The sequence below is a fragment of the Pan paniscus genome, chromosome 16 (genome assembly GCF_029289425.2).
Source record: "Pan paniscus chromosome 16, NHGRI_mPanPan1-v2.0_pri, whole genome shotgun sequence".
NCBI classification, from domain to species: domain Eukaryota; kingdom Metazoa; phylum Chordata; class Mammalia; order Primates; family Hominidae; genus Pan; species Pan paniscus.
This window is the reverse complement of record NC_073265.2, coordinates 12786449-12811291: the sequence shown is the minus strand read 5'-3', so window position 1 is coordinate 12811291 and position 24843 is coordinate 12786449. Positions and strand designations below refer to the sequence as shown.

General features: G+C 40.7%; 1 long non-coding RNA gene across 1 annotated transcript in view; it reads right to left on the bottom strand.

The window, feature by feature from the left end:
• LOC117978759 (uncharacterized) overlaps positions 1–24843 on the bottom strand; it is a 79466-nt gene that overhangs the window by 12616 nt on the left and 42007 nt on the right. The window contains exons 2-4 of the long non-coding RNA XR_010110055.1: positions 16472–23987; positions 16240–16351; positions 14374–14511 (exon numbers count right to left, since the gene is read on the bottom strand). This is a non-coding gene — a long non-coding RNA (uncharacterized LOC117978759). The remainder of the gene's footprint in view (positions 1–14373; positions 14512–16239; positions 16352–16471; positions 23988–24843) is intronic.

The window sequence follows — 24843 nt, the reverse complement described above, 5'->3', positions numbered from 1 at the left end:
TCTCTTTTCATTTTGTTGGTTTTTTCCTTTGCTGTGCAGAAGCTTTTTAGTTTGATGCAGTCCTCCTTGTTTATGTTTCCATTTGTAGCCTGGCTTGTGGTGCGATATCCAAAAAATAATTGCTAAGGCCAATGTCAAGAGGCTTTCCCCCTATGTTCTCTTCTAGGAGTTTTAAGGTTTCAGGTCTTATTTGGGTCTTGGGTCTTGTATCTGTTTTGAGTTGATTTTTGTGTATGGTGTATGATCAGGGTCCATTTTTATTCTTTTGAATGTGAAAATCCAGTTTTCCCAGCACTATTATTGAAGAGACTATTTTTCTTTCCATTGTGTTGTCTTGTTTGCCCTTGTCAAAAATTAGTTGACAGTATATGTTTGGATTTATTTCAAAGGTCTCTGTTCTGTTCCATTGGTTTATACTTTTTGTTTTTATGCCAGTATCATACTGTTTTGATTACTATAGCTTTGTAATACAATTTTAAATCAAGAGGTGTGATGCCTCCAACTTTTTCTTTCACAGTAATCTGTTGGCTGTTTGGGGTTTTTTGTGGTTCCATACGAGTTTCAGGATTGTTTTTTCTGTTTTGTTTTGTTTTGTTTTTTCTTGAGATGAAGTCTCACTCTGTTGCCCAAGTTGGAGTGCAGTGGCACAACCTTGGCTCACTGCAACCTCTGCTTCCCGGATTCAAGCAATTCTCCTGCCTCAGCCTCCCAAGTAGCTGGGACTACAGGCACATGCTGCTATATCCAGCTAATTTTTGTAGTTTTAGTAGAGACAGGGTTTCACTATATTGGCCAGGCTGGTCTCCAAGTCCTGACCTCGTGATCCACCTGCCTCAGCCTCCCAAAGTGCTGGGATTACAGGCATGAACCACAACACCTGGCCAGGATTGTTTTTTTCTGTTCTGTGAAGAATGCCACCAGAACATTGATGAGGATTGTGTTAAATCTATATATTTGCTTTGGGTAGTGTGAACATTTTAACAATATTAATTCTTCTGATACATAAACATAGGATATATTTTCATTTGTTCATATCTAAATTTCTTTCATCAATGTTTTATGGTTTTCAAGTGTACACATCTTCCATCTTATTGGTTAAATTCATTCCTAAGTATATGTTTTTCTTTGATGTTATTGTAAATGAGATTGTTTTCTTGATTTCTTTGTCAGCTAGGTTATTTGTATATAGAAATGCAACTGATTTTTATATGTTGAGTTTATACTTTGCAGCTTAACTGAATTGATTTAGTAGTTCTTAGAGTTTTTTGTGGAATGTTTGGAGTTTTTTACATAAAGGGTCTTGTCATCTGCAGATAGAGATAATTTTACTTCTTTAATTTAGTTGCTTTTTTTTTCCTCATCAGATTGCTCTTGCAAGTACTATGTTCAATAAAAGTGAGGAGACTGGGCATCCCTATCTTGTACTCAATCTTAGTAGAAAAGCTTTTAATTATTCCCCACTGACTATGATGTAGGCCATGGGTTTCTCATAAACGGTCTTTATTATGTTGAGGAACTTTCCTTCTATACATAAACTATTAAAAGGTTTTATCAAGAAAGGTTGCTAAACTTTGTTAAATGCTTTCTCTGCATCTTTCATTTTGTTAATGTGATATATCACATTGATTTACATATGTTAAACCAGCCTTGCATGCCAGAGATAATTCCCACTTAATCATGATGTATAATCTTTTTGATGTGTTGTTGAATTCTACTTCCTAAATTTTTTTTTCCTGATCAGCCATTTATTTTTATATACATATACATATATATATATATATTATTACACTTTAAGTTCTAGGGTACATGTGCACAATGTGCAGGTTTGTTACATATGTATACATGTGCCATGTTGGTGTGCTGCACCCATTAAGTCATCATTTACATTAAGTATATCTCATAATGCTATCCCTCCCCCCTCCCCCCACCCCACAACAGACCCAATGTGTGATGTTCCCCTTCCTGTGTCCACGTGTTCTCTTTGTTCAATTCCCACCTATGAGTTAGAACATGTGGTGTTTGGTTTTTTGTCCTTGTGATAGTTTGCTGAGAATGACAGTTTCCAGCTTCATCCATGTCCCTACAAAGGACATGAACTCATAAATTTTATGGCTGCATAGTATTCCATGGTGTATATGTGCCACATTTTCTTAATCTGGTCTATCATTGTTGGACATCTGGATTGGTTCCAAGTCTTTGCTATTGTGAATAGTGCCGCAATAAACATATGTGTGTATGTGTCTTCATAGCAGCATGATTTATAATCCTTTGGGTATATACCCAGTAATAGGATGGCTGGGTCAAATGGTATTTCTAGTTCTAGATCCCTGAGGAATCGCCACACTGACTTCCACAATGGTTGAACTAGTTTACAGTCCCACCAACAGTGTAAAAGTGTTCCTATTTCTCCACATCCTCTCCAGCACCTGTTGTTTCCTGACTTTGTAATGATCGCCATTCTAACTGGTGTGAGACGGTATCTCACTGTGGTTTTGATTTGCATTTCTCTGATGGCCAGTGATGATGAACATGTTTTCTTGTGTCTTTTGGCTGCATAAATGTCTTCTTTTGAGAAGTGTCTGTTCATATCCTTCGCCCACTTGTTGATGGGGTTGTTTGTTTTTTTCTGGTAAATTTGAGTTCATTGTAGATTCTGGATATTAGCCCTTTGTCAGATGAGTAGATTGCAAAAATTTCCTCCCATTCTGTAGGTTGCCTGTTCACTCTGATGCTAGCTTCTTTTGCTGTGCAGAAGCTCTTTAGTTTAATTAGATCCCATTTGTCAATTTTGGCTTTTGTTGCCATTGTTTTTGGTGTTTTTAAACATGAAGTCCTTGCCCATGCCTATGTCCTGAATGGTATTGCCTAGGTTTTCTTCTAGGGTTTTTATGGTTTGGGGTCTAACATTTAAGTCTTTAATCCATCTTGTATTAATTTTTGTATAAGGTGTAAGGAAGGGATCCAGTTTCAGTTTTCTACATATGGCTAGCTTGGCAATGTCAACTTTGTAAATTAACTGAGAACTGTCTCAGATTTTGAGGGTTCACAAACTATACTCCAAGGATATAGTAACCAAAACATCATAGGTCTGGTACAAAAACCATGACACAAAAGCCAATGGAACAGATTAGAGAAGGTTGTAGGCTACACTCCTACAACCATCTGATCTTTGACAAAGTCTATAATTAGAAGCAATGGGAACAGACTCCCTATTCAATGAATGGTACTAGGATAACTGTTTAGCCATATTCAGAAGATTTAAAATGGACAACTTCCTTCCAACATATTAAAAAAATCAACTTAAGATGGATTAAAGACCTAAATGTAAAACCTAAAAGTATAAAAACCCTAGACAAAAGCCCAGAACATAATATTCTGGACATAGGCAATAACAAGGATTTTATGATCAAGTTTCCAATAGCTATTGCAACAAAAACATAAATAGACAAGTGGGACCTAAGTATACTAAGGAGATTATGTTCAACAAAAGAAACTATCAGCAGAGTAAACGGACAACCGACAAAATGGGAGAAAATATTTGCAAACTATGGATCTGACAGAGGTCTCATATCCAGAACCTGTAAGGAACTTAAAAACATTTTTAAGCAAAAACTAAACAACCTCATTGAAAAATGGGCAAAGGACAAGAACAGACACTTCTCAAAAAAGACATACATGCTGTTAACAAGAATATGAAAAAATGCTCCATTTTAAAAATCACTAATCATTAGAGAAATGCAAATGAAAACCACAATGAGATACCATTTCATACCAATCACAATGGCTACTAATAAAAAGTCAGAAAATAACAGATGTTGCTGAGGTTGCAGAGAAAAGGGAAATCTTATACACTTCCATTTGGAATGTAAATTAATTCAGCCATTGTATAAAGCAGTGTGAAGATTTCTCAAAAAACTTAAACAGAACTACGATTTGGCACAGCAATCTCATTACTGGGCACATACACAAAGAAATATGAATTGTTCTACCAAATGACACATGTACTTGTATGATTATCACAGCACTATTAACAGTAGCAAAAACATGGAACCAACCTAGAGGCTCATCAGTGTGGACTAGAAAAAAAAAATGTGTACCGCCTGACGTTGCTGACGCCTGTATTCCCAGCACTTTGGGAGGCCGAGATGGGTGGATCATTTGATATTAGGAGTTTGAGAAAAGCCTGGCCAACATGGTGAAACACCATCTCTACTAAAAATACAAAAATTAGCCAGGCATGGTAGTACATGCCTGTAGACCCAGCTACTTGGGAAACTGAGGTGGCAGAATAGGTGAACCTGGGAGGCGAAGGTTGCAGTGGGCCCAGATTATGCCACAGCACTCCAGCCTGGGTGTCAGAGTGAGACTCTATCTCAAAAAGAAAACAAATTGGTACATATACACCATGAAATACTGTGTAGCAACAAAAAAACAATAAATTTATGGCTTTTGCAACAAAATGGATGTAGCTGGAGGCTACATCCCACAAATTAAGCAGATTAACACAAAAACAGAAAAAGAAAGCATATATTATCACCTATAAATGAGAGATAAACATTGGCTCCACATGGTCCAAAACAAGGACCAATAGATACTAGGGCCTGTGTGAGGGTAGAGGGTGAAAAATCGGTGAAGATTGAAAAATTACTTATGCTTATCAGGTACTATGCTCACTACCTCAGTGACTAAATTATTTTTTCCATGAAACCCCAGCAACATGCAATTTACCTACATAACAAAGCTGCACGTGTACCCCCTGAACCTAAAATATAAATTAAAAAAGAAAAAAATGAATATCAATAAGATACTTAGTAAACACACAAGTGTTTGGAAATCAAACAACAAACTTCTAAATAATTCACAAAGAAACATCAAAATAAAACTTAGAATACATTTTGAATCGAAAGATAAACATCTGAAGTGCTGAAAGAATAGAGATGGCTTTAGTCTCGAAACTTACATATAAAAACATTGAAATTTCAATCAGATGGCAATTGGTATGTGATTTGATAATCTACTTTAAAGTTTATACAAAACTGAGAACCCGGTTAGGTGCGGTGGCTCATGCCTGTAATCCCAGGACTTTGGGAATCAGAGGTGGGTGCAACACGAGGTCAGGAGTTCAAGGCCAGCCTGGCCAAGATGGTGAAACCCTGTCTCTACTAAAAATAAAAAAATTAGCCAGGCGTGGTGATGGATGCCTGTAATCCTGGCTACTCAGGAGCCTGAGGCAGGAGAATCAATTGAACCAGGGAGGCAGAGGTTGCAGAGAGCCAAGATCATGCCACTGCACTCTAGCCTGGGTGAGAGAGCAAGGCTTCATCTCAAAAAGAAAAAAAAAAAATTGAGAACCCAGATAAAAATAGCTAACTTTCTTCTCCAAAAGAAAAAAGAATGACAGTGAGTAGAGGTCTGCTTCTATTGGCTATCAGATAATCTTATAACCCTGCAGTACTGTGATGGTACGAAGCACATCCACAGCAGTAGTGTGACCGTCAGGTATCAAATAGACAAGAACTTCAGAGAAGACAAATGTAACATTTGAAATCAGTAGAAAGAAGTATTACTTTGAGAAAGTTGGTTATTATTTGGAATTTGAAGAAATAAACAATAAATTTCAAATAACTTAAAGAATGAAATAAAAAATAAAATTAATACTACAAGGCAGTTTTTAAAATATTCATGCCTTTTCCTCATAACATGAAATATAAATATCATGAAGTAAAAGACAGACAAATTTTACTAACTAAACAAACTCATTTTTAGCAAACAATTGATAAATACCATTGAGACAAAAAACAAATTAGAAGAAAATATTTACATGGTATATATAACCAAAAAATGGATATTCAGAATGTATAGAGATTATCAAATAATAAAGAACTTGCAAATCCCAGTGGGAAAATGAGCAAAGAATATAAAGAGGAATTACACAGAAGAAAAAGTATGCTATGTATTAACAAATGAAAAGTTGCTTCATCTGTGTAATGGCCAAAATGTATGTTAAAATATAAGACAGCATTTCTCCCATCTCATTGGTAAAATAAAAAGTACATATGCACCTCATAAATTCTTATGTCACTTCAGCATTTTACAGTTAATATCACTTTTGTTATTCTTAAAAAGTTGAAAAATTAAATGAGTTAAAAGCAGTATGAGAGAAATTATTGCAAATATGTGTATAATATTGTTAGGAGAAACCCAAGTAAGACCCCAGAGGTATAAGTTTAAATTGAAGACTAATCATTTATATATATAATAATTTAAAAATATTCTGTGCATTATAAAACTCACAAAAGAATTAAAAGGCAAAAAAATCAAGAAAAAATAATTTCAAAATAAATGCCACAACACAGCTTCCTGTGGTCAAGATTTCTCTCCATTCTACTTTGACGTCTAAATAGATTTTTGGGCATCTAGACTAATATTGGGTTCGTATACTCCCAGAAAATTCAAGACTACTAAATGCACCCAACCTTACAACCCCGAAGCATATTATCACATAGGGGTCTTGTGTAGTTTGCTAAAATATAATGTACTACCTGTCACAGAATGAGCACTTAACTGATGTTGGGTGTGATGTAGCATAGTAGCAAAAAACTTTAGAATTAGGCCACAATGTTTTTAAGGGCTTTGCATGACCCATTATTTTTTGGCACTTAATTTAAAAAAATCTGCATGCTTATTTTAATTTTGTCATTACTTGCCATTGTATCCATCTCAGGACACTGATCAAATAATCACAAAAATCACAGAGATGATACTCTGCTAATTAAGAAAGTTTTCTTTTTTTCTTTGTGAAACCATTCTTCATTTTTTTTTGGTATTCAGAAATAATTTCTAGTGCTAATTTATTTTTAGTGACATTTTGCACAGACTCTCCAAATAAAAAACCAAGAATGACCAATTTTATTGGGAAAATACTAAATGTAACAAACTTTATTTTTTGATAAGTGAAGACTATTTTTCTAATTTTGCTTAAAAATTTTAGGTTTAGCCTTAGGTAATAAAGTTAATAGAGAGAATGTTTACTACCATGCATAAATTCAAAAGACTTGTTAGTTTAGATTGTCAATTTAATGTTGAACAAAGTTGCTTGAAATTTTCAGATAAAATAACTTTAGGTAAGCTTAAGAAAAGTTTGATTGCATTTTGTTTATAATCTTGTACTTCTATTTTCATTCTGATTTAGTAGGCTGCACACTTTTTAAAAAAAAATTTCAGGTGGATTGTGGCCATTCCTTTTCCTCTTCAGTCTTATTTGATTGTTCTTCCAGAACAAATATTAACATTTGCAGTCCTGCATCTGGATCAAGCAGTTTGGTTAGAGAAATTTAAACCTTTAAATCACAAAACAGCTTATTTTCAATTGTCATAGCTGACACTGAATCTATGCCTAATGGTGTAAGCAATGTGGATATTGGAATGTCTCTGAGTTTTATATTAATAAATTTACTAGCTAAATAAGTGATGTAATCATCTGTTGATGTCTGAGATGAAGAGTGAGTAAAAACCACATAAAAATCTTCCATAAAACGAAACTTATCTTGGAATTCTTTGTAAAAATAATTTCTGTGAGATGGAACTTTGGAAAGTTTTCCTGTAATTTCTTGAAATCAAATTTAACAGTGCATGGTAGTCTGACCATTCTGCATTCTCCTTTCTGTATAAAAAACATCACTATTTCAAGGCCAGAGAGCCCCCTTTACATGGCTTGTTAAGAATTCTTCAAAATCCAGCATGATTCAAGATACTGATGGATTTTGGGTATTTGAAGAGAATTCCTCTGGTGGCTAAAATGCTTTGAAGATCATTTGTGCAGCAGTCACTCAAGATGAAAGGCTCCCTAGTTAACTGTCCAGTGAGATTACAGTTCCTGTGACAGTGGCAGAAGAAGTCCAGCAAGGAGTTAGCAGCAGCCTAGTTGGCTTTTGTTGCATTCTCAATGACAGCAGAAACTAATGAATAGCACTCAAAGTAATCAAGTTCCTGCTTTCTTGTCAAAAATTGAAGATGTACTGCTCCAGCTACTTTGGGGCTTAACACTTTCTCCAATTAAGAAGAGATGTTGAGAGCTTCTAGGAACCCATCATCCAAGACTGCGGCACTAAAAAAACACACCTGAGATTTTACTCTACGAAGTTATTTTCTATTAAATTCACTGCCTTTTTCACATCAGAGTGAATAATGACAAAACATTGTAGCTTGGTCATTTTGCACTCTTCATTCTGATTTTGCAGCAACTTGCATTCCTTTCAACTGCTCATAAGTTAAATTTCTCAATGAAGTAATCACAACAGAACTATCTCCTTGGACAGTTTGGAGTTTCCTGAAAAAAACAGATATACCACCATATGATCCAAAAATCCCACTGCTTGGTATATACCCAAAAGAAAGGAAATCAGTATATCAAAGAGACTTCTGCACTCCTAGGTTTGCTGTAGCACTGTTTACAATTACTAATATTTGAAAGCAACCTAAGTGTCCATCAACAGATGAATGAAGAAAATGTGGTACATATACACAGTGGAGTACTATTCAGCCATAAAAATGAAAGCCTGTCATTTGCAACAACATGGATGGAACTGAAGATGATTATGTCAAGAAAAATAAGCCAGGCACGGAAATACAAACATCATGTGTTCTCGCTTATTTCCGGGATCTAAAAATAAAAACAATTAAACTCCTGGACATAGAGAGTAGAAGGATGATTACCAGAGCTTGGGAAGGGTAGTGAGAGAGTGAGGGGGAGGCAGGAATTGTTAATGGATACAAAAAACAAAAAAGAAATAATATATAATACAAACCTACTATTTGATAGCAAACCCAGGTGACTATAGTCAATAATAACTTAATCATATATTTGAAAATAACATAAAGAGTGTAGTTGGAATATTTGTAACTCAAAGAATCACTGAGGGGATACCCCATTCTCTCGGATATGCTTTTTTTCATATTGAATGCCCATGTCAAAACATCTCATGTACTCCATAAATACTATGTACCCACAAAAATTAAAAATAAAATACAAAAAAGAACCATCTTCTCTCTGTGTAACAAATACTATAGTTTCAAATCCAAGGCTAGAGAGCTGCCCTGAAATAACATACACTCTTTTGACTTGAAGAGTTTTCTCTTTGCTCTATACATAGGTATTTGTAGAAGTTAACATTCTGGAACACTGACTTCCAACACAGCAAGAGGGACAGCCGCACATGTAAAATACAATGACAGAGCAGGACTCACAAGTGCATTCTGCTGAAAATGTGAGCAAGCCAAATTCAAATTATTTTTCAAACTCATTGATTTTAGCTACCGAAAGGTCTATAGGACATTATCAGACAGAGTTTTTGTAGAACCTAAGATTTAGAAAGTGAACTTGAATGTGACTGTGATCATTATGCAACAACTGCTGTAAAAACTCAGGTTGGTGTTGGCCACATAGGACTACAACACTCTTGTGTTGCCTTGACGAGCTCCTCTAAACGTGGCAGTAAACTTAGTGCCTTTCAGTATTCTCCTTTTTCCCATAGACTCACAGACAGCGAGAGACACTTGGCTCCCCCACATCACTTCCTTAGCAGCCAAGAACAGCATGTCACCCAGAATGAATTCTGGCTGTGGCAGAAAATGGCCCACATAGAGAGATGTCTGGCATTTGGTAGTACCTGGGTGAGAGCTTTCCAAGCTCTTATGAAGTATACAATGCATAAGGTCCATTTCTAAATACTAGAAACATCTTGCTGTGAAAGCACATAAAGTCCATAGTTAAGATGATGATGCCATGCAGAAAAACACGTGGCAATGTAACCACCAGTCTTTACTTTTTCAATGGCCTTGCACATGGCTGTTACTGTACTGCTGAAGTCCAGCGTCAGCAGTTTATGTTTCCCCATTGTGTCATCAGCCCAATGCAAAGTACCATCAAAATAACACCTGGAGGTGCTAACAGGAAAATAATCTGAGTAAATCCACATTTGCTGTCTCAGCTTCCAAAGATTGGTCATCAAACAGTGTGTTTCTGTCTTTCTATCTTGGCTGCCACCTTTACTACACTGTAGGGGTCTGAGGTTTGTAGAGTGGATATCGCAGAGTTCTGGTTGTCCTTGTGAGGTTTTGATATGATAAACTTTTTAAAAGAAAGTATGCCTGATTACAGAAATGAGCATTGTCCCGACAATCCACATAGAATTCTGGGGCATTCTTCTCTTTACATTCAATAATAGCTTCCGCTAAACTTGTAATGTTCTGTGGGAATGTATCACTTCTTCACCTTCTTGCTCACTTCCCACCTTCTTGCTCAGAGCTCCAATGGGCTCAGAGCAATGTTTGGAGTGCCAATCACCCTGAGCTCAATCTTGCTCTGAGCATCATCTTCTCTGAGCTCCATCTTACACTGAGAAGCACCTGCTGCAAGCTCCATCTTGCTCCAAGCTCTATCTACTCCAAGCTCCATCTTGCTCAGAGCTCCATCTGCTCCAAACTCCATCTTGCTCGAAGTGCCAATCGCTCCAAGCACTATCTTGCTGTGAGCAACATCTGCATAGACATTCATCTTACTCAGAGCTCCATCTAGTCAGAGATCCATCCACTTTGAGCTCCATCTTGCTAGGAGTTCCAATCACTCCAAGCCCCATCTTGCTGGGAGCTCCAATCACTTCTAGCTCCATTTTGCTCTGAGCACCATGTGGACAGAGCTCATCTTACTCTGAGCTACATGTGCTCTGAGCTCTACCTTGCTTGGAGCTGTAATCACTGTGGGCTCCATTTTGCTCTGAGCTCCAACTAAAACCAAGCAACATCTCCTCCAAACTCCATCTTGCTTAGAGCTCCTTTTTTGCTCAGAGCTCTGTCTGCTCTGAGCTGCATCTTGCTCAGAGCTCCAATTGCTCAGAGCAATGTTCAGAGTGCCAATCACTCTGAGCTCCCTCTTGCTCTGAGTACCATCTGCTCTGAGCTCCATCTTACACCAGCAACATCTGCTCCAAGTTCCATTTTGTTTGGAGCTCCTTCTTGCTCAGAGGTCTATCTGATCTGAGCTCCATCTGGTTCGGAGATCCAATCACTCCAAGCTCCATCTTGCTCTGAGCACCATCTTCTTGAAGCTCCATCTACTCCCAGCTCCATCTTGCTTAGAGCTTCCATCACTCTGAGCTCCACTTTGCTCAGAGCTCCATTTACTCAGAGCTCCATTTGCTCCAAGCTCCATCTTTCTCAGAGCTCCAATCCCTCCAAACTCCATCTTGCTCTGAGTACCCTCTGCTCAGAGCTCCATATTCTCAGAGCTGCATCTTCTAGCTCCATCTTGCTGATATCTCCAATCACTTCCAGCTTCATTTTGTTCTGAGCATCATGTGCTCGAAGCTCCATCTTACTGTAAGCAGCATGTTCTCTGAGCTCCAACTTGCTCTGAGCACCATCTGGCTCTGAGCACCATCTGTTCTGAACTCCATCTGAAACTGAGGAACATTTGCCCCAAGCTCCATCTTGCTTAGAGCTCCTTCTTGCTCCGAACTTCGTTTGCTCCAAGCTCCATCTGCTCCGAGCTCCATCTTGCTGAGAGCTCCAATTACTTCCAGCTTCATTTTGCTCTGAACACCATCTGCTCAAGCTACATCTTACTGTGAGCAACATGTTTTCTGAGCTACATCTTGCTCAGAGCTGCATCTGCTCCAAGCCCCATTGTGCTCGAAGCTCTAATCACTCCGAGGCTGATCTTGCTCTGATCACTGTCTGCTCAGAGTTCCAATCCTCCAGAGTAAAGTTTTTAAGTTCCAATCATTTCAAGCTCCATGTTGTTACGAGCATCTGCTCTGAGCTCCATCTTACACCGAGCAACATCTGCTCCAAGTTCCATCTTGCTTGGAGCTCCTTTTTGGTCAGAGCTCTATCCGCTCCAATCTTCTCTGAGCTCCATCTTGCTTGGAGCTCTAATCACTCTGAGCTCCATCATGCTCTGAGCACCATCTGCTCTGAGCTCCATCTGAAACTGAGCAACATCTGCACCAAGCTCCATCTTGCTTAGATCTCCTTATTGCTCAGAGTTTCATCTGCTCTGAGCACCATCTTGTTCAGAGCTCCATCTTGCTCAGAGTTCCAACTGCTCAGAGAACTGTTGAGAGTTCCAACGACTCCAAGCTTTATCTTGCTCTGAGCTCCATCTTACACAGAGGAACATCGGCTCCAAGCTCCATCTTGCTTGGAGCTCCTTCTTGTCTGAGCTATATTTGCTCTGAGCTGGACACTCCATGCTCCATGGTGCTCTGAGTTCCATCTGCTAAGAGCTCCATCTGCTCCAAGCTCCATCTTGCTTGGAGCTCCAATCACTCCAAGCTCCATCTTGCTCTGAGCACCATCTGTTCTGAGCTCCACCTTGCTCAGAGCCCCAGTCACTCCTAGCTCCATCTGGCTCTGAGTACCATCTGCTCGGAGCTCCATCTTGCTCTTAGACCACAGGCTTGGTGCTCCATCATACTCTGAGAAACATCTGCTCCGAGCTTCATATTAATCGGAGCTCCATCTCACCTGGAGCTCCATCTGCTCTGAGCTCCATCAAGCTTGGAGCTCATCTTGCTCAGAGGTCCATCTTGCTTTGAGAACCATCTGCTCCATGTATGGTTATAGCAGCACTATTCACAATGGTAAAGACTTGGAACCAACCCATATGCCCATCAATGATAGACTGGAAAAATAAAATGTACTACATATACATCATGGAATACTACACAGCCATAAAAAGGTATGAGATCAAGTCCTCTGCAGGGACAGGGATGAAGCTGGAAGCCATCATCCTCAGCAAGCTAACACAGGAACAGAAAACCAAACACTGCATGTTCTCGCTCGTAAGTGGGAGCTGAACAATGAGAACACATTTTAATACTATTATGCCCTCTGAAAATGGTCTCTGTTTCTCTTAACAAAGGATATTTATACTTTGTAATTTTTTTCTCTCTAAAGGATTGTGGCTTCTTCTGTCTGTGCCAGTCTAGGGTACAGGTTGACTACCTCACTTTGAAATGACCCACCCCATGTCCGTCCGCACATGGTTGGTCCCTCCTGTAAACTGTTTGTTCACAGACTGTTACCACCTGTGGGTCATTTGACGGGAGGTGACCTCACATAGCAATGCACCAGGCAAATCACCAACTGAAAGAATCACTGAAACAACATGTGTCTGCTTATTTCAAAGAACGAATAGGAGTCAGTTGAAGGTGATTAAGTCAGCAACATCTTAAGGTGATAAGATATCAGTAACATCTTAGATGACCAAGAATAATCTTGTGGGCCCCAAGAACATATGACAATATGGACTACGCCAGCAAAAATCTCACCCATCAGACAACAGCAAATGACACTGTGGCTCAAATGTTAAATGTCCTCTCTTGATGTGTGAAAGCACATGACCAGCAGGAGGCAAAAACATCAGGGAGACAAAGGCTTTGTTGCATATCTGTGGACTTCAGTCTCCAGTGAGACACTCAGAGCCTACATCTCCTCTGTTACCACTGCTGTTTTTATTGCACAGAACATTTCCATATATGTTTCATTCTACAAGAAACGTTTCGACACACATACATCTGATGAAAGGCTGTCTTCAAAATGTCTAAGCAACTAACACTACTTACTAGCAAAAACACAAAAGAGAAACTAATAACCAAACAAAACCTGAATAGACATTTCTACAAAGAAGACATAACATTGAAAACAAGTTTTAAAAACTTGAATAACATCACAAACCATGAGAAAGATATAAATCAAAACAACACACATATCTCACTATAATTCAAATGGATGTTATCAAAGTGATACAATATATTAAAAGAGACACAAATGCTGGTGGAAATTTCCAGAGAAAAACTCATTTGGTAAGAATGTTAATTAGTATACAGCCAGGCACTGTGGCTCACGCCTGTAATCCCAGCACTTTGGGAGGTCGAGGCCGGCAGATCACGAGTTCAGGAGATCGAGACCACCCTGGCTAACACGGTGAAACCCCGTCTCTGCTAAAAGTACAAAAAATTAGCTGGGCGTGGTGGCGGGTGCCTGTAATCCCAGCTACTCAGGAGGCTGAGGCAGGAGAATGGCGTGAACCCAGGAAGCAGAGCTTGCAGTGAGCTGAGATCATGCCACTGCACTCCAGCCTGGACAATACAGTGAGACTCCATCCAAAACAAAAAGAATGTTAATTAGTATACATACTACAGAAACCAGTGGGAGGTTCCTCCAAAAATTAAACCTACAACTACTTCATCTAACAATTCTACTACTAAGTATACTTTCAGTGCCAAAGAAATCAGTTTATGCAAGAGGTATCAGCCATCCTATGTGGACTGCAGCACTATTCACAATCGCCAAGATAAGGAATAAACTTACCTGCCCATCCACAGATGAAGGGATAAAGTAACTGTGGTGGACATACACAAACAGAATAGTCTTCAGCCAGAAAATCAGAATGAAATTTCATCATTTGGAGCCATACTGTTGAACCTGGAGGACAGCATGGTAAATGACCTAAACCAGGTAGAGAAAGAGAAACATTGCCACATCTCACTCATGTAGAACCAAAATAAAAGGCTTTATTGCAATAGATCTAGAGAGCACAACAGTGGTTTCCAGAGATTGGAAGGAAGCAGGGGCATGGGCAGGGATCAGAAATAGGTACAAAATTACACTTAGATGAGAGGAATGAATTGTTCCTCTCTGTTCCACAGCACAGTGACCAGAGGTTAACAAAACATCACAGCTTTTTCACAAAATCTGGAAAAGAAGATTCCAAATGTTTTCACCACAAATAAATTAACAACTGTTTGTGATAACAGAGACTCTAAATATCCTGATTTTAACATTCCTCTGTGTCTGCATTAAGCAAAATGCCCCACTCTAACTCCCCCCATTGTATACCTTTACTATATGGCCAACCTTTTAAAAAATATGTAAATATGCAATGCTAAAATTCATGCAGACCACAAAACACTCTGAATTTCTAAAGCAATCCTGAGAAGTCCACACTACATTGGTTGTGTCACACTTCCCGATTTTAATTTTCATTGAAAAGCTAGAGACCCCATTTCACACAGAGCAGTGGAACAGATTAGAGGACCCAGATGTAAACCCACACCCCTAACACCATCTGATCTTCAAAAAAATCCACAAAAATAAGCTTTGGAGAAAGGACTCCCTCCTCTCAATAGATGGTGCCAGGATAAAGTGCTAGCCAGTTGCAGAAGAAAAACAGTGGGCCCCTGTGTCTCACCCTGCACAGAAATTAACTCAAGATGAATGAAAGATGTAAACACAAGACCTCAAACTATGAAAAGCCTGCAAGAGAACTTGGAAATACCCTTCTTGACAGAGGATTTGGCAGAGCATGGCTATGCCTAAGTCCCCAAAGGCAAGTGCAACTAAAACAATTATTGACAAGTGGGGCCTAATATACAAAAGAGCTGCTGCACGGCAGAAGCAATTACCAACACAGTAAACAGACAGCCTACACAATGGGAGAAAATGTTCCCACATACGCATCTGATGAAGTCTAATATCCAGGATCTACCTCAAATACATTAAGCAAATAAATCAGAAAAACAAAAACTCAATGAAGAAAGGGTAAGGGGCATGAAAACATGCATCTCAAAAGAAGGTTTACAGCAACCAACAGACAAGATATCATTTCTTTACCTCAGGAATCATCAGAGAAATGCAAAGCTAAAGGCCCATGAGATAGTATTTCACACATTCTGATGAATGACAATTATGACACAGTCCACAAGAATGAACACCAGCAAGGCAGAGGAGGAGGGATGCTGGTCTGCTGTTGGTGGAAATGCAAACTAGTTCGGACACCATGGAAAGCAATGTGGGGATTTCTCAAATAACTTTCTCGACATCACTAAACCTCACAAAAAAATGTCCATGAAAACCACACTAAGATTCCGACTCATTCCACTCAGAATGAGTACTACCAAAAACAAAACACAAATTTTTGAAGGTGACATCCAGTGTAGACTTACAGAAAGGTAACCTCTTAAACACTATTGGTGAGGATGTAAATTAGTATACACACTATAAAAAACAGCTAGAGGTTTCTGAAAAAATTCACAGTACAACTACCATGTCAGTTAACAGCCCCACCACTGGTTCCACATTTAAAGCAGTTGAAGTCCCTAGGTTGAAGAGAGCTATCTGCCTTCCCACGGGTACTAAAGCACTCTTAACTGTGGCCAAGGTAGAGAACCAACCTACCTGTTCAAACACAGCTGCAGGGATGAGGAAACTGCTGTACAGATACACCACGGAATATGTTTCAGCCATAAACCTTTGGGAAATCCTGCCATCTGCAGCCACATGAAGAAACCTGAAGAACATGAGGTTCAAAGAATAAGGCTGGTAGAGAAAGTCCCATGCCACGTGATCTCAGGCATGCAGACTGAAGAAAGCTTTATCTTCTAGAAGTGGAAAGTTCAATAAGGCTTACCAGAGGCTGCTGGGGAAGTGGAGGCAGTCGCAGAAGGAATCAGTGATGGGTACAAAGTTACTCTCAGATGAGACCGATCAATTCTGGCCTTCTATTCCACAGCAGCGTGACTAGCCTTAACACAAATGTATCATATGTTTCAAAGTAGCTAGAAGGAAAGATTCTGAATGTTGTTACCACTCAAAAATAATAACTATATGAGATGAAGAGATGCTAAATAACCTGACTTTATCATTACTCAACACATACACGTATCAAAATCTTCCTTGTACCTTTTAATTGTATACATTTAGTATATGACAAACAGTGTTTTAAGAAATATAAAGAAACAATGCCAAAATTTATGTGGAAATGTGAAACACCCTGAATTTCCAAAGTTATTCTGAGAAATACAAACCATATGGGATGCGTCACATTCCCTGAGTTCTAATTAAATGAAAATCTGTAGTTAACAAACCCATATGTTACTGGCGTACACAGAGAAACACAGACCAGTGAGCAAAATGAATGTGCTCAATAATAAACAAAAATTTATATGGAATGAACACATTTTTCAAAACACCACCAAAATGACACAACGGGGAAGATTTCCAAAACTAGATATCCATATGCAAAAGAATAATACAGGACTCTTATGGTACTAGATACACCATAATCAACTCAAAATGATTAAAGATTATACACAAAACTTGCAACCATAAAGCTCCTATAAAGACAACCTCAGGTGTGCGTATATTTAGGGCAACTTGGATGTATGCTCAGGGTTCGCAAAAAGTAAACAAAAATACAAGGGAAAAAATTATTGACAATGAACTGCTTTGGTAGTGATTTGTGATTTTGTTTTTTCTTGATTAGTAACCAACAGCACAGCCACCAAGAAATTATGCACATGTGGGACCACGTCAAGCTGAAGCGTTTGTGCCCAACAAAGGAAACAATAAAGAAAATAAAAAGGCACACTAAAAATTACAAGTTTGGGATAAGGGATTATTTTTGAAAAGGTACAAGCGAGTCATACTACCAGCTGGCAAAAAAAAAAAAAAAAAAAAAAAAAACAGAACAATTGCCAGACAAAAACTGGGCAAATAACCGGATTAGATATTTTTCCAAAGAAGACAGGAAACTGACCCAATGTCTACAAAAACGTGGTTAACATTACTACTCATGAGAAAAATGCAGATCAAAACCACACTCAGATCTTATCTCACTCCAATAGAATGAACATTACAAAAAGATCAAAATATTTAAAAAGACAATTCCTGGTATGAATTTCCAGAAAGGGGAACTGTTTGTGGAAACATAAATTAGTATTAACACTATAAAAAACAGTTGGAGGTCTTGCAAAGAATAGGAAAAAAAGAAATACCATATCATCTAGCAGTCCCATTACTGGGTATAAATTCAACCTACCTGTTCATCCACAGATAAAGAGATCAAGAAACTCTCATATACATACACTAGGAAATATTCTCCAGCCATCAAAATAATGAAACAGTGTCATTTAGAGCAACACAGATGAGCCTGGAACACATTATGTTAAATGTAATGAGCTAGGCCTAGAAAGACAAACACTGCATGATACCACTCATGTGAAATCTTAAGATGTTTATCTTAATGAAGTAGAAAGCACAATATTGGTTACCAGAGTTTGGGAGATAGAGGGGGAATGGGGAAGGATTGATTATGGAAACAAAGTTATCTTAACATTAAAGGAATAAATCTGAAGTTCTCCTCCTCAGCCTGGTGACTGGAGTTAACAATATCATATTTTTCTAGTGCAAGAAGGGAGAATTTTGAATGTTCTCCCCACAAAAAAAAAAAAAAAAATGCCTGGACGAGCAAATAGAGATCCTAAGTACCCTGATTTGATCATTACCCAATCTATATGTATGAAAATGTACCCCTAATTATGGACCTTTATGTTGTGAAAAAAAGTTAATAGAAATAAATAGGTATTGCTAAAAATCACAGGGAACCACAAAAGTAATGAATATCTAAAGGAATCCTCACAAATACAAAGTGAAGACCCACAATCCTCAATATCAAATTACACTGCCAAGTTGTAGTTATACAGCTGATATATGATACTTGCATAAACTATGGACAAAAACAGGGAGAACAAAAACATGATCAACACAAATATGGACACAGTCAACCGACTTTGATAAAGAACACTGCAATGTGGAAGGCAGAGAATGAATACCTTTGAGAAAAATGATATTCAGATGCAGAAGCGAGAAATAGGACCTTATTTTACACGATGTATGAAAATGAACACCCCCTCCCCCAAATTGAAGCAAAACAAAAGACCATAAACCACAAAATGTTTTTAACTTAAACACAGGACGAGCATATATCTTGGGTCACTTGAATCTCTGCTCACCTTTGCAAAGAGGAAAATAAACAAACACCCTAGAAGAAAAACCTCATTGACAATTAAATGCTTTGTCACTGATATATATTTTCTTATATGGGTGACAAAAATTACATGCATGAAACGCAAAAATAAATATATGGGACTATGTCAACATGAAAAGTTTCTGCACATCAAAGAAAACTACTTTCCAAATTAAAAAGCATCCTATAGATTAGGCAAAAATTTCAGGCAATCATGTAATTCACGAGGAGTTGTCATCTAACATGTACACAAAAAACTACAAAGTAGCAAAAGCATCCAATCTAATATTTTGCAAAGAACCTGAACAGACAATTCTGCACAGCCATAAAATCGAACAACAAATAAGAGATAAGTTCCTCAAAATAAACTATTCATTAGAAAATTGTAATTCAAAACCACACACAGATAATCTCACACTTATTGAATATTCCTAGATTTTTTATTAAAAAAAAATAAGAGGGGCTGGGAATGGTGTCTCATGCCTGTAATCTCTGCACTTTGCGAGGCCGAGGCAGGTGGATCACCTGAGGTCAGGAGTTTGAGACCAGCCTGACCAATATCGTGAAACCCCATCTCTACTAAAAATACAAAAATTAGCTGGGCATGGTGGCGGCGCCTGTAGTCCCAGCTACTCCGGAGGCCGAGACAGGAGACTTGCTTAAAACCAGGCAGAGGTTGCAGTCTGCCGAGATGGCGCCACTGCACTCCAGCCTGGAAGACAGAGCAAGACTCCGTCTCAAAACAAAAACAAAACAAACCCCAAACCAAAAATAATAGGAATGCGGGTGTGGTTTTGGAGAAAGGGAAACTCATACACTGTAGGTGGAAATGAAAATTAGGATACACACCATGGAAAACAGCTAAATAGCTGGAAACTCCTCAAAGAACTGAAACTACAGATGTCCCCTGCTCTAGCAAGGTCTCTTTTTAAAGGTGCTGAGGCATCAAAAATAATCCTAGACTCCAGCTCAGAGGCCCCTGAGGCTCGGAGGGACCCAGGTCCGGCGTTTCACCGCCAGCTCTGGGCCAGGGCGCTCCTATACGCTGGACGCGGGTCGGACATTGGCATAGCCTTCCCGGCCGGGGTGCGGACGCTGCAGTAGCCAGGACCCCACAACCGCCCCCACGCGGAGGACTCGGGCCCACATGCCCACGAAGAAGTGAAAGCACGAAAACAGGGAGAGGCAGGGAAGGAGCCGGGAGGGTTCCCGGTGGGGTCCGCGCCCCCGCCACTTACCGCGGAGACCTGCCTCCTACTCCACCATCACATGGAACCCACCACTGCTTCTCCGAAGCTCGCTCTGACCACGCCGCTGCTGCTACTGCAGGGGCCTCGAAGGAAGTGCAGTCTCGGCTTCCGTAGGGACACGCACGCTGGCAGCATCCCTCGTGCCAGGTTGAAGCTCCACCCCCTCTTAAAGGGACGCGCCTCGGACTTGCCAGAAGCAGCTTTGGGTGGCAACACAGGCTGAGCCTCTGCCCAGCCCCAGGGGACGACGAAAGACCCCTGGTCTCTCATCCTCCCCAGCTTTCGGGCCCTAGAAGTCGCAGGGACGCTCCCTGTGACCCCCTCCCCGAGATCGGCTCCCTTTGCCTAGGGAGCACCCGGGACCTGCCCCTGCCCTCCTCTGGACCTCAGTTTCACCATCCGCAAAGGAAGCAGCCTCGCTAGAGCTCTGGGGTTCCTCAAGCTTGGCGTCTCAGGATCCAGGGTGTGCTCCCCTGCCCCTCTGCAGAGGGGGTCCAGAGAACCACAGAAAGCAGGGGGCTGGAGGGACAGTCCGGAGGGCAGCAGGGCCTCCCCGGCCTCACTGTCCGCATCTGTCCTGTGGGAGCCCAGGGGCCTCGCTATGGCCCAGACACCCACAGCCTCACCAGGGCTGCCTGGGTCACCGGGCTCCCCAGGAGGCAAGCAGGGGCCCTGGGGTCCAGCGCTGCCCCCACCTCAACTCCATCCTGCGTCAGGGCCCGCGAGGGGCCCTGTGGACTGGACCCAGGCCCGCCCATTCCCAGGGAGAGGCTATTAATTATTGCCTCAATTTCAGAGCCTGTTATCGGTCTATTCAGAGATTCAACTTCTTCCTGGTTTAGTCTTGGGAGGGTGTATGTGTCAAGGAATTTATCCATTTCTTCCAGATTTTCTAGTTTATTTGCGTAGAGGTGCTTATAGTATTCTCTGATGATAGCTGGTATTTCTGTGGGATCGCTGGTGATATCCCCTTTTCTATTTTTATTGCATCTATTTGATTCTTCTCTCTTTTCTTCTTTATTAGTCTTGCTAGCGGTCTATCAATATTGTTGACCTTTTCAAAAAACCAGCTCCTGGATTCATTGGTTTTTTTGAAGGGTTTTTTGTGTCTCTATTTCCTTCAGTTCTGCTCTGATCTTATTTCTTGCCTTCTGCTAGCTTTTGAATGTGTTTGCTCTTGCTTCTCTAGTTCTTTTAATTGTGGTGTTAGGGTGTCAATTTTAGATCTTTCCTGCTTTCTCTTGTGGGCATTTAGTGCTATAAATTTCCCTCTACACACTGCTTTAAATGTGTCCCAGAGATTCTGGTATGTTGTGTCTTTGTTCTCATTGGTTTCAAAGAACATCTTTATTTCTGTCTTCGTTTCGTTATGTGCCCAGTAGTCATTGAGGAGCAGGTTGTTCGGTTTCCATGTAGTTGAGCGGTTTTGAGTGAGTTTCTTAATCCTGAGTTCTAATTTGATTGCACTGTGGTCTGAGAGACAGTTTGTTATAATTTCTGTTCTTTTACATTTGCTGAGGAGTGCTTTACTTCCAACTATGTGGTCAGTTTTGGAATAGGTGTGGTGTGGTGCTGAAAAAAATGTATATTCTGTTGATTTTGGTGGAGAGTTCTGTAGATGTCTATTAGGTCTGCTTGGTGCAGAGCTGAGTTCAATTCCTGGATATCCTTGTTAACTTTCTGACTCATTGATCTGCCTAATGTTCACAGTGGGGTGTTAAAGACTCCCATTATTATTGTGTGGGAGTCTATATTTTGGTTGAAGTTGAGTTTCTAGTCAAAGAAAAAAACACATGAAGGGCATTCATGTTTCCAGGAACAGAAGCATCCTGTCTGGTTTTTCAAAGGTGAAGGGAGCAGTCTGAAGGGGCCATGGCATACGTGTGTCTATAATCAAAGCTCACAGCCAAGGCCCTGGGGGAGGGTCAGGGGTGCCCCAGGGGGTGCGCCCCATCCAACACTGCACTGCCAGGGGCCTCGTCTTTATTAAATTCTGGGCCTTTTCCTGGGCAATAGTTACACAAGGTGGGTTCAATCAACCCTGTGTCCTGTGGCTGCCACCCATTTCAGGGTCGTAAAGGTAATGATCACCCCTTCACCTTCTGCTGAGGGTCCAGGTGACCCCCTGGTGGTGTAACCCAGGCCCTCGCCCCTAAGGGGTCCTGAGTCTTGCTCACCACTGAGTGCTTGGTCTAGGGCTCCCGCACTTGTCCAGGTACCATCAAATGCTGTGTACTGAGAGGCGCTTGCGTGGAGCCCCTCCTTCCCCAGGCAGCACAGCCCTGCTCCTGCTGACACCAGGGTCCAGGTGGTCACATCTTTCTGCCCGCAGGTCCCATGGAGGAGCAGCCGGAGAACAAAGCAGCACCCGGAGCTTGTTTTTTTTCAGAGAACCTGGCTCTGTCCTGTCTAGAAGCCCCACAGCTGTGGAAACCAGGACCTCCTGCTTTTCAGAGCCTAGATGTGCAGGATATAGATGCACCTCAGAGGTCCTGGGTGTGAGGTGGAAGGTTGGGGGACACTGGGCTTCCTACTGCTGTGCTCCCATTGCCACATCTTCTACCTGGTGGGACAAGGCAGCTAGCAAAGGTGACAGATTCACCCAGACACTGTGTCCTCCCACATCCTGACCTGGCACCTGAGCCACACTGCTGGCTCTGAAGTTCCCAGGAGCGTGTGTGTGCTGTGACCAGGGGACCTATGGCATGTGCCGTCTTCCTCCCTCTGTGGCATGGTACCAGTTCCTCTGATGGTGTCATGTGAGGTCTCGTCCTGATGGGCAGAACTTTCTATAAACCATCCCGTGGCCCCAGGGAAAGGCAAGCTCATCCCTGCAGGTTTAGTTGTTTCTGTTAAATGCAACCCTGTTCTTCCCAGGATGTCAGGTCCTGGTGCAGTTGTCCCAGCCTGGCAGGCAGTCCCCTTGATGGTTTTGTGGAGCGCGCAGCCTGGGCCTAGCTCATGACCCTGGCAAAAGGCAGGTGAGCCCTGGGGCTGACCACCTGCACTTTCTGTTTGGTGGTGGGAGATGTGGGGCAATATTTCTTGCCTTTCCTTTAGAGATCATCTCCCAGCCTGCACAGACCACTAGACCCCTAAAAATGTGATTTGTAGGCAAGGCCTGGCTCTCTGTGGTGCTTTTCTCTCCCCTCCAAGCACCTGTGACTCCCAGGCCTCCAGCACCGCCGGTTTCCCCTATCTGTGCTCCTGATGCAGGGGGAGGACTGTATTATGGCAGACAGCATGCTGGTTTACACAGTTCTGGGACAAAACTGTAGGTATACATTATTTTATGTCCCAAGTAAATGAATCCAATTTCTGGATGCTTTTTTGATGCAGAGGGAAGAAATGCATTGGTGAGATCCATGAGCCAGAGCTCAGGTCCATGCTCAGGCTCTGGGAGCAGCTGTGCAGCTCTGGAGCTGTTGCGGGGCCCGGGGAAGGCGTAGGTGCTGTGTCTTTGCTCACGGTGTTAAAGGCTTTATTTGTTTCTTTGTTCAGTTTGTTTTCTTTGATCCCTGTTTAGCAATACTGAAAATCAAGCATTTCTAAGAGGCGGAGACCTTGATTTGGAGCAGGGGCGGGGCATTGGGTGGAAATGGAAAATAGGTTGATAGTGGGAATTTCATTTTCTGGAGCTCACGTGCAGCCTCTTGATGGCCCCGTCACAAGTTCACCTGATGACCTGAGTGGCCACTGTCCTTCTCCTGAGTGGTTTGCGTGCTTGCGAGGCACATGAGCAGTGCATGCTCACATTCTTCAATTGAAGGAATTAAGAAGGGTTTGTCAGCAGATTGTAAGCCTGAAGCTGCCAGTGTTTGGTCCACAGTAAACCACATGTGGAGAGCTTTAAAAAATTGCCTTCAAATCTGGCAAGAAAATTACAGTAATAAATTATTACTATAATACACATATTTATTTAGTTACAATTATATATATAAAAAACAATTTTGCAGAAGTTTCCCATCGACCAGCATTTATTATTATTATTATTTTTGCATGATAAGTTTCCAAGGAACCTTAGTGATGGGGACTGTCTCTTTTAAAATTAAATTGTGTAAATAACTCCCAGAGCCATGCTGGTAAGAAACAAAACAAAACAAAAAGAACTAGAAACTTGAAACAAACGTAGGATTTCTGCCGGTAAAAGGATGCAAAGCAGGCCTGCCTGCTGCACTTCCCCAGAGCTAATCCTTGAGCCAAAAGAGCTTCCTGGTGAAGCCTCGCACTCTCCGTAACAGGGTGTGGGGGGACCGAGACATGTGGGCTCCAGACTTGACCATCTTTACCTAGTTATGGGATTTCAATCATGTCTTTTAAATTCTTTGAGCTGCAGTTTTCACATATATAAAGTGGAAATATTTTTAAAATTTTAATTTGTATTATAACCTTGTGTAAAGATAAAATAGTACACTTGAAAGCATTTTAGCTGAAGTCAAACGTTCATGTGTGTGCATGCGATGGCTTAATTATTTTAGGGCTTATCCTGGTTTTACTGGTACTGTTACTAGCACTGCTACTTCTCCATATCTCTGAAGACTATGAAATACTTAGAACTGAAGCAACAAGAAGCACCTGTTAAAGGGTTCTATGGCCGATGACAGATTTGACACAACTGGATATAATAATATGTTAGATGGTGACTAGAGCACTGCTGAGCAGAGACTTCATGCTGTTCAAAGTCAAAGGTGTCCCTAGAATTCTGAACCTGCTGAAGCAGCATTC